Genomic DNA, 12,198 nt, shown 5'->3' with positions numbered 1-12,198 from the left:
CACGCAGGCAGAGCCTGGGCTACAGGATCTAATGTGCTCGAAAAATAAGCACAGGGCTTGTATTGTCCTGCTTGATCTTGTGTGAGAACAGATAATGCTGTACCTTCGCGTTCAGTAACGAAAAGTGTAAAAGGCTTACTGTAGTTCGGTGTCGCTAGAACTGGAGCTTGGCATAGGGCTTTCTTTAACTCATTGAAACTAAGTGTATGTTCAGATGTCCAAGGGAGGACAGTCGATACGGCTGCCTCCTGTGTCGTTAACTGTATCAGTGGTTTGGCTAGAAATGCATACTGAGGAATCCATTGTCTGCAATAAGAAGTAAGGCCAATAAAAGCACGTACCTCCTTCTGGGTCTTGGGCTGAGGAAGACTCGCTATTAACTGGATACGGTCTGGTGTCAACTGCCTACCCCTCTTGGACAGTAAGTGTCCTAAGTATACCACTTGCTGGACACAGAATTGAAGCTTAGAAGGGGACACCTTGTGCCCCATCTCGGCTAGGAAATACAAGACTGTAAGGGATGCTCGCTCGCAAGCACGTTCAGAACGGGCTGTGATCAGTAGATCATCGACATACTGGAGCAGGGCAGTGTCAGTTGGCATGTGAATGTTGTCTAGTTGTCTCTTAAGTGCTTGACTGTAAATACTAGGACTTTCTGTGAAACCTTGAGGAGCGCGTGTGAACATATAGCTCCTTCCATTTAAACAAAATCCGAAAAGGAACTGGCTGTCTGGATGAATGGGAACACTAAAAAACGCGTTCTTGAGGTCTATGACAGTGAAGAACGTGGCTTCGGAGTCAATGGCTGTTAATAGGGAAGAGATGTCTGGGACAACTGGGTACTGAGGAATAATACACTTATTAAGCTCTCGTAGGTCAATCACTAATCGATATACTGGGGGTGCATTTGGATCAGTACGTTTCATGACTGGAATGATCGGAGAATTACATACATTGGAGTCAGTTTCTACAACCACTCCTTGAGCAATAAGCTCGTCAATAATTTTGGATAAGGCTGCTACAGCCTCAGGTGGCAATCTGTACTGTCTGATTCGTGGTAACACTACACCTGGCTTGAGAGTCACACGATAGGGTGTGATTTGCATGTAACCAACATCAGTTGGACCTTGCGCCCATAAGTGCTGTGGAACATTAGACAGTCTTGAATCAAAATCTCGTAATACATAGTGACCCTTAAAGTCACGTAGGAACAATCGTATTCCCTCTGGGGAACAGCATATAACTGCACCTAACTCTTTCAGTGTCTTAATGCCTAATAGATTTTCTGGACATGACTTAGTAAGTAACAGATCAGTAGTGCGGGACAATGGACCCACTTCTAGAGAAACTGGCTTTGAGATCTCATTTACGATAGGCTTTCCTGAAAATCCAAGGGAAACATTTATTGAGCCTGAGAGCGGAGCCCCTGGAACTTCGGCGTGACTAATTGTGGTCCTACTTGCCCCTGTATCAATCAAAAACTTTCTGTCTTTCCCTAATACTTGACTATGAACATAGGGACCTTCTTGATCTACAGGTATCTCGATGAGAGGCAAGCCTACCTCCCTCTCTAGGCTGTTTCATGAATACTGCTGGTACTCTGGATACTCAGACTGTGCATACTGGTACATCTGCTGTGTGACATGCTGTGTTGCAGCGATAGGCTGCGGTGCTGTAACTGTCTGTGGTGCATTCTGTAACTGAGGAGTCTGTGAAACTTGTTCTTGTCTAGGCGGACGTGGTCTTTCTTTAGTCTTACCAGTAGCTATGTTGTGTTTCAGAACTGCACACTCGTTTATAAAATGACCTGGCTGTTTACAATAATTGCAGTTCCCTTTAACGGGAGCTGCAGGATGACTGGCTTGATTCGGACCCCTCTTCTGACTGTCTTGAGGAACAGATTGTGCAACTAGTACTTTCATTTTCGTGTCTTTCATACGTTTTCTTTCATGTGCTTGCTCTTCTCTGATTCTATTCTGGTGGTATTGGAGCATCTGCAACATCTGGGACGGGGTATTAGCTTGCCAGGTACTTTCGACTTTCAGAACTCGATTTTTAATTGGTGAACTTGAATTCTCGACTAATTTAGTAACAAAAAGGTGAGGGTATGACTCACTACTTGTCTTGAGGCCACTGTTGATGCTAAAACATTTCTCAAATCTGGAATAAAAATCACTAATATCTTCGTCTTGTTTCTGTTTACAGGCTGAGATTGCATCCCAGTCTTCCTTTTTAGTTGTTAATAATCTGGGTAAAACTTGAATCAATAATTCAGGTAATTCTTTACATTTATCTCCGAGACCGGTACCTGGTACTCGTATCTTATCTTCAGCTTCTAGGACTGCCCAATCGATCTTTTTCTCTCCCACCTCCCAGTCTTTTTCCTTGAGCTTTTCATACACCCCTGCGGGCAACAGAACCTTTAACATTTTAATTATATCTGGATACGTGTATTCTCCCATACGGAGCATGTCTTTTAATTCTCTATGGAACCCTGCTGGATCTTTATCATGACAGGGAATTAATTTCTTCATCTCCAGAAGTTCCATCTTTGTGATCGGAGTGTATACAAACACTCGCTGCATTTCGCCACCCGTTCCTCTAACTGGGTGGACTTCTCGTAACGGATTCTGTCTGTCTATGTAAAATGGTTTACTTTCTGGGGGTGAGACATGAACAAAATGCGGGTTCAGAAACGTTCTATATTTGTGACGCTGTTCTAGAATGACACTAATTAAATCGGTACCTAGACCTCTCCATCTATACTGGAGTAACTCGTTCAGGATATCATGTAACGGACCAGGATCAGAATGTTGACCCTCATACAGAGTAATGAGGTGCTGAATCATATACATACCCACCAGTCGTTGCTCGGCTGGGGGCATTTTCAGAAACATTTGTGCCACTATTTCGTCTGGAAAAGTGGTAGAATCAGTAATCCATCGGACTGCTGATCGGGCTAGTTCTTGTTCATACATAGTACTTAACTCACTGTAACCGATTCGTGATTTCAGAATGTGATCAGTAGCTTGAAATACTTGTTCTAGAGAACCTTGGTCTGGTACTGGATGATGGAACGTAGACTTGGGTTCTAGACGTAAATGGCGATCTGGAAATCTAGGTTGTCCTACATACGCTATTCTGGCGGAATTCTCGTCGTCTAACTCTTCAGTATCAGAGTTACTTTCTTTCTCGTTTACTTGTGCTGCTTTACGTTGTTCGTGTAACTTTATTATTTCTTTACGGATTTTCTTGTACATACTCTCCATAGCACCGATAGTCTTGTGCTTACCCTCGGCTATACTATTACTCCACTTCATCAGGGCTTTCATTTCGGCCTGATTTTTGGACGGGTAATCTTGTTCTCTTATTAGACAATTAATCAGAAACTTTAATATCATGAGCTGGGTCTCAGCTTTCCTTTGGGACATGACATCACTAATACTTTCTGGATCTTCCCCTGTACGGATGAAACGATATATTCTGTCTAGATCTTCCTTCATATCTGGTAGGGTAACTAGATACTCGGCCACATTTCTTACGCGTAATGAATATAAAACCATATCATCTTCGCCTGGGACTGGATCATAGCAGCATTCGGCAAGGGATTTTCTTATTTCTGCAACAGACAGTCTGGGCGTACGTTGTGACGCTTGCATATGTAATTCGGCTGCCGTTAAACGCTTATGTGGCGGCGGGGTTCGAGGAGGACCTCCTCCTGCGGCCCCTAGACTAGAATCATCAACTGATGCTTTTCGTCCTGGCAGGGTGGGAAATTGGAATGCGGACTGGACTTGTATGGCGGGCTGGACCGGGGGGACCGTAGCAGGTGCTGCAAAGGGTGCCCCGGTGTCTGGAGGAACGGGAAGTGCCTGATTTACAGGGACTGGTGGAGCGGGAACAGGATTTGCATATTCTGGGACTGTGTCGTCCAAATAGGACGAGATGAAAATATCAGCTGCGGTTGGTTTGTGACGTAACTTGATCGGAACTAGTGGTGGCGGAAAATTACTGGATGCCTCCGGGGTCGCTTTTGGCAAGCCCTCGGCAAGAAGAGGATACATACCCCTAATGAGGGCATTCCTCTGTCTGTCTGACTGTTCGGCTTTGACTTGTTCACCTATCTCGATTAGTTCTTTTTCTTGTGCTCGTTCCGAGGATTCTCTACTTAATTCTGACTTTCTGATTTCTTTTTCGGTTCTTTTATGAGCTTCTTTACGCCATAGCTCGATGGCATCTTTCTGTGATTGTCTGGCTTTCTTTTTCCATAATGCCTCTTCTACTCGCATGATGCACTCGGCATCCCATGTACCCGATACGGGCCATCTATACTTTTCTTCTAACTGTTTTGTATACTCTACCCATAAATCTAGATATAGTATGGCACTTATGCCATGCTTCTGATACATAAAATGACCTGGACTGTCCCTAGGCGGGACAGGAACTGCTTCCTCCAGCAGACCCTTTCTGGTTTTTAACTGACGTAATTTCGAAAAGAGCGGCATGACTGAACTATAATCTAGACACAATACAATACACAATAAACACGATACTTATTCCCCATTCATACCACGACATTAAAATACATGAAGAACATTTAAAAATAACAGTTCGAACAGAATTCTACCTGGAATACGGAACACAGAATACATGAATTTTCTCGAGAACAGAACTGACTAGAACAGGAACTAGATGCACTGCTGAAACAGTACGAAACTTACCGGTCTCATAAAGAGACACGTCAGGACCCGCATCCACCGAAGTGGACACTTCGTTTGTGGGTCTGTGTACCACCAACCCACGGACCAGAGTCAATTAGATTGACCCTGTCTAGATACCACCCCAGTAACGGTACTCACCGGGCAGCAAGAACGGAAGGCCTCAGACTGGACGGGACTGCTTCGATACCGGACGGACGAACTTCGGACTTCAGTTACGGGTGGGCCTCCGGATACCTCGGACCTTGGACTCTCGGCTTGGGCTCTGGTCGGGACTCGCCGCGTTCCTCCACCGTCTCGTTTGGATGCTGGACCGCCTCCTCCGTCTCCTCCGTGGACCTGAGGGATACTTGAAGCAGAAATATCTGCCGGTGCGCAGAAGAGTTCCGTCACGACTGCAGAGGGTCAGGGGGTCGGCGTGGCTTCACCGACGCGTGGGGAAAGGGCAAGTCCCTATTCGGGCGCCATTATGTGGTAAATAAATAAATAATACCCTATTTTTGAATGTATAAATGAATAACAGATAGCTCAATAAATAAGAGTCAAGATTCGAGGTAGTAGGAGTTTCGCAGGTTTATTACAGCATAAAGGACAGGAACAGGACAACCTGCATAGGAATAGGATGGCAGGGCCCAGCAGCTGCCGGGGCTGGATCTGGGATGAGCGCGCTAGCATTTAATAACAATACACAAGCATATATAGTAAAACAGTTGCATTACAGTACATATGATAGGCGGAGCAGTGGGTGGAGCAAAGGGTGTGACGCGTAGCAGTCGCGAAAGATAAGGGTGAAAGTGGGTGTAACAGGGCGTATACATAGACATGTGATGCAAACGTAACAGAATATGTCATGAATGGGGCGGAAACATGGAGGGGGCTACCTAAGGAGCCGGGACCTCTAACCTGGTGGTGCGCGCAAACTGGCAATGACGTATCACTAGGAGAAACTGGGGGCTATGAACTCTGTGCTAGGAGCAGAGACTGAAGTCTGGAGAGTCAGGGCGACATGTACCTAAGCAGTATCTAGTATCTGATGTTTAGAGAACATGTTGATATAAACTAGAAGTCAGGAGGGGAAAGGCTAACTTGATTCTAAGACTGGAGCATGCATTATTCTACATGTAGTGCGTGATGAAGAATACGAAATGACCATTAAATACAGTATTTCTCGAACGTGGAGACGGAAAGGCTAGACAATGACGGAAACTATTGATGCGATTCAGTAGCTTTAGGAATGCAGAGAAGGAGGACTGAACTGATAACTGGAATCATAACATACTCTTGGCAGACTCAGAGGCAGAGCCAGGCTGAACCGGGCACTGCGAGGCAGGAAGTAAGTGAAGGGTCGAGGATACAGGTGGGGGCTGTATCGCTCCTCAGCGAGGGCTCAGGAGACAGGAGCTGAATCTGGTGTCCAGGCCCTTTTGAGGCCTAGAAACGGGGGTTTTACAATGAAATAACGTGCACACTGAGAGACGTGGCAACGTAGCTTTACATAGGCCTGATATTCGTAGTATTCACGAGGACTGGAAACTGACATACTAGAGGTGGACACAACTATAATTGCGTCTTGAATCGAACATAGGGAATACATATGCATATTAATCATGCACACATAACATATGATGGATGACACGTAGAGACACAGAACATGGCAGAATTTACTTTTCCACAGGCTCCCGCCTCCCAGCTGCTCCTCCCTCCCTCATCCCCTCATATGGCAGCCGCGCAGGCGGCACGCCGCTGGCGCGCCTAAAGCAAGCCCGTCTGTGCCTGTACCGCGCCCAGCACCAGGACCCCTGGCCCCCGCACACACCACCATGCCCGCCTGCGCTACGACTCCAGCACCCTCCACGCACTCAACACCCGATGATCACGCACCTGCTGCCTGGTCGCCCCGAAGCGCACCCAAGGACCCCTCGCCTGCCGGAACTGCAGCTTCACCAGCATCCGGCACGCCAACCCACCCACCGAAGGTCCCAACTTCCTCAGATGTATCCTGCTGAACACCTGCTCTGCCCGCAAACACGCCGTCGGACTCTGGGACCTACTCGACACCAACGCCCCAGACGTCACCTTTCTGACGGAGACCTGACTGCCGCCCTCCTCTGCACCTGACACCGCCATAGCCATCTTGGAAGGCTACAAGATCACCCGCAAGGACCGCACCAACGGAATAGGAGGAGTAATTGCCATCGTCCACAGGAACACCCTCAAAATCTCGACACACGCCGACAACACCCTCAACACCACCAAACACCTGCACTTCCAGATCCACACCGACCCCAACACCACCCTCAGAGGCACCCTCATCTACAGACCCCCCGGACCCCGACCGCAGTTCAGCGACTCCATCACCGACTTCATCAGCACACATGCCCTCGCCTCCACGGACTACATCCTCCTCGGGGACATAAACTTCCACCCTGAGAACAACAACAACGCCAACTCCTCCACCCTGATCGACAACCTCTGCAACCTCGGACTCAGTCAGCTCGTCACTCACTCCGCCAGCCACACGCTTGACCCCATCTTCTCAGTGAGCACTCACATCTACTTTGACCGCACCATCGAACTCCACTGGACTGACCACCGATACATCCACTTCACCTTACGGAAATCCACCACACACCACCACACCCAGCAGATGCCCAGCCGCAGCTGGGGATAGATCACCAAGGACCAGCTAACCGCCACCCTCGCCCAGAGCCCACCGGCGGACCGGACCAACCCCGATGCCGCAGCCTCAGAAAATGGATCAACGACTGCGCCAACATCCTCGCCCCGCTCAAAAAGCCCCCCAACACCCACACTAGCAAGAGAGCCAGCTGGTTCACAGAAGACCTCAAGGCTCCCAAGCGAACCTGCAGAAACTAGAAAAAAACTGGACCTGTGAAAGAAAAACGGAAAGCTACTCAGCCCACAGGAACGCCACCCGCCAACACCACCAACTCATCAGATCTGCCAAAAGGACCGCCTTCAGAGACCACATAGACAACAACACACACAACAGCAAAGAGCTCTTCAGCATTGTGAAGGAACTCCAACTCCAGATCCAACACCAATGACATCCCACCGTCACAAGACCTGTGCGACTCACTGGCGACCTTCTTCCATCGCAAGATCGCAGACATCCACAACAGCTTCGAAGCCGTCACTACCCCGGCAACCACCGACACCCCCGCTCCCACATCCACCACCCACACCAACCGCCTGAACCAACATCAACGACGACGACACCATCAAGATCATGAACACCGTCCACTCCGGAGCCCCGGAAGACCCCTGCCCACACCACATCTTCAACAAAGCCAGCAGCATCATCGCACCACCCGGCCGGAAAACCATCAACATCTCCTTCGAGACAGCAACCTTCCCCGAGAGCTGGAAGCACGCAGAGATCAACGCTTTACTAAAGAAACCCAAGGCAGACCCCAAGGACCTCAAGAACTTTTGGCCCATCTCCCTGCTCCCATTAACGGTCATCGAAAAGGCCATCAACAAACAACTGACCAACTTCCTCGAAGAGAACAACATCCTGGATCAATCCCAGTCCGGGTTCCGCAGCAACCACAGCACCGAAACTGCCCTTATCGCCGCCACCAACAACATCAGGATCCTGCTCGACAACGGAGAAACAGCGGCCCTCATCCTCCTGGACCTGTCAGCCGCGTTCAACACAGTCTGCCACCGCACACTAAGAGAACGCCTCCACGACGACGGAATCCAAGAGAAGGCCCTGGACTGGAACACCTCCTTCCTCTCCGGGAGAACCCAGAGCGTCCGCCTCCCCCCCTTCCGCTCCGAAGCCACCGAGATCATCTGAGGCGTACCCCAAGGCTCATACCTCAGCCCAACGCTGTTCAACGTCTACATGACACCACTCGCCCACGTTGCCCGACCTCAACATTATCTCCTACGCCGACGACACCCAGCTTATCCTCTCGCTCACCAAGGACCGCCACACCGCCAAAACCAACCTCCACGAAGGAATGAAGGCCATTGCTGACTGGATGAAGAACAGCCGTCTGAAACTGAACTCGGTCAAGACAGAGGTCCTCATCCTCGGTTCCACCCCCTCGGCCTGGGACGACTCCTGGTGGCCGTCACTAGGAGCATCCCACGACACCCACCGACCACGCACGGAACCTGGGGATCATCCTCGATTCAACACTCTCCATGAGAAAGAAAGGTCAACGCTTTCTCCTCCTCCTGCTTCAACACCCTTCGCATTCTTCGCAGGATCTTCATGTGGATCCCCACCGAAACTAGAAGGACAGTCACCCATGCCCTCGTTAGCAGCAGACTGGACTACGGCAACACACTCTACGCAGGAGCCCCGGCCTAACTCCTGAAACGTCTCCAACGCATCGAGAACGCTTCCGCACGCCTGATCGTCGACATCCCCCGCCGCAGCCACATCACACCCCACCTGAAAAACCTGCACTGGCTCCCCATTAACAAAAGGAGAACCTTCAAGCTCCTCACCCACGCACACAAAGCACTCCATGACACCGGACCAGCGTACCTCAACAGCCGACTAGGCCTCTACACCCCCGCCCACCAGCTCCGCAGACCACGCCCTCGCCACCCCCCCCCCCGCTACTGAAGAGTGACCGCTGGCGGCAGATCATTATCCCATCTCGCCGCCAAGACGTGGAACACACACCCCATCCACCTACAGCAGACGCAGACCGAAGACCTCCTAACCTTCAGGAGACTCCTCAAGACCTGGCTCTAATAGTAGTGGTACTGTGGTATTACTAAACGTACAACAAAGTCCAGTTTGTGGGGGGAAGCTAGGAACCTTACTACAAAGTAGAAATGCCTACGAGACCAAGCGGAATGTGAGTTTGGTATATAACTGCCCGGGAGTCTGGCACAGAATTGCCTGGGAATGCAAGTTGGGCGCAAAATTAGGCAAGGCAGGATATAATCATTAGAAACACAAATCATGCCTGACACGCTAAGGGCAGAGAATCCATGCTCAAAAAAGTATACATATGGCATTTCAAGATGGCACAACTGCATTTGAAGGACTTAGCAAGAAGAGACAAATGATGGAGAGTCTGCGGATTACCACCAACATTTCTTGCATATTATGGCCTTGCCGCCAAATGGAAGATTTCTGGAGAAAGAAGAGCAATTGTGACCCTATTAGAATGCCCATAATAGGGAATCTACCTACTATACATAAAAAGGCAGGCCCACAGCAAAAGTAAACTTTGCATCAAAGCAGGGAAAACTTCTGATGTGGGGGAAAGACAACAGTGCCAACCTTGGAGTCCTGATGGCTGCGGATATGAGGCTGCTGGGTATGGGAAAACTGGCAACTAGCACCAAGGCAAGGGGAAGATCTGGGGCTGCCTAATGAGTTATGTGGCCATAGAATTAATTGAGTTCAGATGCACAAAGTAATTACTGGCCCTACAGGTTGTTGAAGGAACCCAGGAGCGTGATGTAACTGTGCTCTGGTAATTTGGGCAATCCAGAAGAGAAGGGGCACTAGAGGGGAAATTGCAGTTTGCGGATGAGTTTTGCCGACGGCCAGAAGGTGAAAAGGTAGGCAGGTGGAAGGAGTTGGGTGGGTTTTTCTGTTTCTTGTTACAACTAACAGTAATGTTTGTCGCTTCGCAGTGTAACATGTTCAAAATTAACACAAACTGCATAAACACTTTAAAGTAGTGAGACAACATCATTTGGTCAGGTTCTAACAAGCTACCAATGAACATCCACTCTTATAGGAGGAAGGTCTAAAGCAGAAGAATAACTTTCAGTCAACGCTAAACTTAGATATTTTCTAAGTAAGTTGAAGCAATCAATATTCAGTAGGAAATGGCACAATGGTGGTCCACTACTTAGACTGCTAGGTGTATCATAGGTATGTAAGACCAACACACATGACATATCTGGGAGACAGCTAATGCCTTATTTACTGTTCACAGGGGTTCAATGCTGTAGCAGACAGACCGATTTAGGGATATGGTAGCATGCTATGCTATGGGCACTTATAATGCGCGCAGCTGCTCCAGCAAAGGAGCGTCCCGGCGCAAGACAAGGAAGAATGCAACACCGCTAAAAGAAAAGACAGAAGAGAGGAGCAGCTACAGGGCAGAATTAAAATAGGAGAGTTTTAATGGCCTTACGAAACAACAGGAGGTCCTCCAACAGACGGATCTCTACCGGAAGAGAATTCCAGATAGCCGCAGCTCTCACTCGAAAAGATCGGCCCCCAGCTCAGCAAAGCTTGAACCGGGGGACCACAGCGAGAGCCTGGCCCAAGGATCTGAGAGAGCGTGTCGGAACATAAAAAGATAAAAGATTGGTGAGGATCTGGGGGGCAGAACCTTTCAGGATTTTTTCTTTCTTTCATCTTTTCTTGTAAGGATTATCCAGCCACACTAGCTGGTCTAGGGTATGATGAAGAAGACATGAACATGTTGCACTCCCTTCAGATACTAAGGGGATACATGTAGCGGAATATGTATCTGTACATGTAACTTCCTTTTTGACAGGGAATAATTGTTTTTCCGCACTCCTAAAATGCAGGATTGTTCTCTTCTCTTCCCCACCCTAGCCAGCAGAATAACTCCTGATTTTTACAGTAGCAGTTCTCTGTGCTTCATTGTTTTTCACTGTGAATACCTGCAAAGTTCAGTTTTTGTCGGTGTTTACAAGTATTTACTCAGACAATGAACCAGAAGACCATTTTGCTATGCATTTTTCTCTTCTGACACAAACATTTCATCCACAAAATTATACAGAAGTAATTATATTTGGGTGGGGTACCAGAATATCGGTCAACACTACCAGATCACAGTCCTATTGCGTTCTAAAAATTGCCTAAAAAAATCACCTTCTTGGCGTTACTGACAGAAAATCTAGAGCCAGTGAGTAATATTTTTGTAAGCGATAATTAAAATACTGTAGTCATGATAATAATGTCAGACGATATTTCTGTTAAAGATATTGTGACAAACCTGAATTTGCATTAGCGAAAAAAACAATAATTCAGTATACACATCCTTGAAACAATAAAAAAATCTAAGGCCTTGTCAAAGGTAACTTTGCATAACATTTTCCAAACAATCCTTTAAAAGGCTGTCATAATTTTTTTTATAAATTACAAACTTTGAAAGGCAACTTTTTTCTACCTGGATTTCCGGAAGGATTAGGTGACAGTGTTTCCATTCTTTCTGGTGTAGCACATTATGACTCCCGCATTTTTGTAGCCTCTTTTCTTGGAAATATGGATCTGCACACAAAAGACACATTTGATCACTTAAAAAACAATCAAATGATGCATGTCACATTCAAATGTTGCTACAGCACTGGCAGAATAAATCACTAAATAAACTACAAACAGGAACAGGGCATTAAGGTTATTATGTACACGTGAAGAGGAATTGGGGCCTCCTGGAACATGATCTCAACCTGTGAACAGAAACTTAGATAACAGACTTGACCCTGAAAGGAGAAT

General features: G+C 47.8%; 1 protein-coding gene across 2 annotated transcripts in view; it reads right to left on the bottom strand.

Moving 5' to 3' along the window:
* Window positions 1-12,198, bottom strand: part of TRERF1 (transcriptional regulating factor 1) — a 521,224-nt gene that overhangs the window by 286,191 nt on the left and 222,835 nt on the right. For both annotated transcript variants that reach the window (XM_078649717.1, XM_078649716.1), the window contains exon 3: window positions 11,873-11,973. The gene's annotated coding sequence lies outside the window, so the exon portion shown is untranslated. The remainder of the gene's footprint in view (window positions 1-11,872; window positions 11,974-12,198) is intronic.

This window comes from Lissotriton helveticus, chromosome 6, assembly GCF_964261635.1.
Source record: "Lissotriton helveticus chromosome 6, aLisHel1.1, whole genome shotgun sequence".
In the NCBI taxonomy this organism is placed as follows: domain Eukaryota; kingdom Metazoa; phylum Chordata; class Amphibia; order Caudata; family Salamandridae; genus Lissotriton; species Lissotriton helveticus.
Note: the sequence above shows the minus strand (reverse complement) of the source record. Positions and strands in the feature narration are given on the sequence as shown.